Here is a 2,565-nt window from a genome sequence, read left to right on the forward strand (position 1 = left end):
ACACCATCCTCTGTCATGTTACCAATTTCCCAGGGAACATGTTTCCCTTCAACTTTCATTGCCCAGTTAGAAAGCATGAGGATTATAAAATGGCAAAGGGAAGTCAGTTTCATAATGAAAGGAATTCATCACCTTTCATCATAATCTGAAATGCTCCTTGGACACCATCTCCTCTCTTACCTCTTTCTATACCTTCACAGTACACTGACTTCTCTAGCTTGCTTGACTTTGCAAAGTTTCAGCTCATTGAAATCATAGGCTAATGAGGGTTTTTCAACAAGTGTTTCACAGCATATCCCTGTGCAAATACTGACTTATGAATCTAGTCATGCCACCAGACTGAACATGGCCATGAATCCAGCCCTTTATAGAGGTGCCCCAAACGTCTTCCCACACTCTGATTATGGCTATCACTCTTTACAATGCTCTCCATCTCCCTATTTTGTAAAAAATATTGGAAAAAGAATCAGGAAACATTTGTTCTAATTCTACAACTTCAGTTTCATGATAGTAAGACATAGAAGTACTAATACTCTCTCATAATACACAATACTGTGCACATAAACCTTCCATCTAACAAAGTTAAATACGCAGATCAAAATACTCCTTCTCTCTGGACTACACAGTTCTGGAGTAAGTGTAGCTGTTTAAAGAAGTGCCACCAACAAACATGTCTTCTCATGCATTTTAGGGAGCTCATACATATGTCCAGTAGATTTCCTGAGGCTCAGAATTGTGTCTAGGCGTCATCAGTTCTCCTGTTTCTCAGCCAGATCTAGTCATTCACTTGTTCAACTGGCATCTGCTGCTTACCTAATATATCCCAGAACTTGAGGATAAAATAAACTGAATCTTCCTTAAATTCTCTCAGTCCCCAAAGTGGGCCATCACTTTAAAGTGTGTATGCTTTGTAGTTACAGCAGAATTATATGCATAGCACTTCTCAGAACATTGGAGGACAACCACTTATTAAGCTTGGAAACACTTAAATACAGGTCACTTCAGCTTTTATCTATTTTAATATCTGAGGAAGAGCACTTTTGAGAGTGAAAGATGGCACTTATTCCAGGACAACTGGCAAAACCAAAAGCTGCCTTGAGCAAGAGGGACAATTGGCCTCAGTCAAATGACCATGGGTAGCCCTCATGGCAACTCTATGATGCAGACATCACTGACTCCCATTTACAGGCCAGAAAATCGTGTTGGGTTACTCCAGGTATTATTTATACATGTGACAATTCCTTTGGGAGAAGACCAGACCCTTATAAAACATAAGTTTGTATTTCGTAAGTAGATTCGTGATTTGGGGGACATAGAGGCAAATATAAATAAGAAAAAGCATTGAATTCAGTGTGGCTTGACTTTGAGGAAGTATATGGAAGGGAATGACTGGGATAAGACTGAAAACTGAGATGTCATATGTGGATACCATTCAGAGTGTTAATTTCACTGTGGTCTATGGTCCAGCCCCCTAAAGCCAGTTCTGGTGAATAATTACTGTGCACACAAACCCTCCATCTAACAGAGTTAAAAATGCAGATCAAAATACTCCTTTTGAAGCTTCTCCCTGGACTGCACAGTTCTGGAGTAAGTGTAGCTGTTTAAAGAAGTGTCACCAACAAACATTTCTTCTCACTGTATTCTTCACAGGCACTCCTAAGTGTCTATTATGAGCTAGCTCTTGAGATGGGGAAACTAAATTCACCTTATATAATATTTAGCTACTTATTCATATATATCTCACACACATGAGATAAGATGCTGTAAATTAAAGGATTTTGCTATGCAAAAGAGAACGTTTTCTTACCAGCTCAAGAGATTGGAGAACGGGAGTCTAAGGAGTGTTATTTAAGCTGGTCCATAAAGAAAGAGTTTGGACAACCTGAGTCAAGGAGCTGAGACCATCAAGGAAGCATGGAGGGCAGAAGGAAAAGGATTGACAGGGATAGAAGGCAGGAAGAGGTAGGGGTCATTTAAGAAATAGCTTTACAGGAGAGTCTGGAGGGTGATTGGGAGCAGGGAGGAGAAACACAGAGAGATGACTTATGGAATATAAACTTGAGGGATAAGCAAAGGACTTTGGCAATTGTTAGCTTCTAGGGGTAACTGTGGGAAACATCAGGATTCTTAGACTTTAATGATTCCAGGAATCCTCTATAAGGCATACAGTCAAGAAAGTTAACCTAAATTCTTCCTTTGGGAGGAGACCAGACCCTGAGCCAAGTGTAAGAGTTTTATGCAGCCCCATTAAGAAAAGCACCTGATCTATGCCATTAAACCTGATTCCATAGCCAGAGGCTTCACAGATTTACCAGCAGAGCAGCTATTTTGCTATGCTGATGGATATATGACAGCATTCCAGGGCCCCAGGAGGGATGTTCCCTGGAATCTAGAAGAGATGACACTCTGCTCTCCAAGGTATATATCCCATGATTTCACTTTGGTGCCTGATGATTTAGCTGCACTCCAGTTTCACCACTAAACCCTCCCACTGGGTACCCTATGCAAATGGCCTAGATATGCACTTTAGTTTTTGTGTCTATCCACTGTATTTCTTTTCTCTCT

This window comes from Spermophilus citellus (assembly GCF_964194105.1).
Source record: "Spermophilus citellus genome assembly, chromosome: 2".
NCBI classification, from domain to species: Eukaryota; Metazoa; Chordata; class Mammalia; order Rodentia; family Sciuridae; genus Spermophilus; species Spermophilus citellus.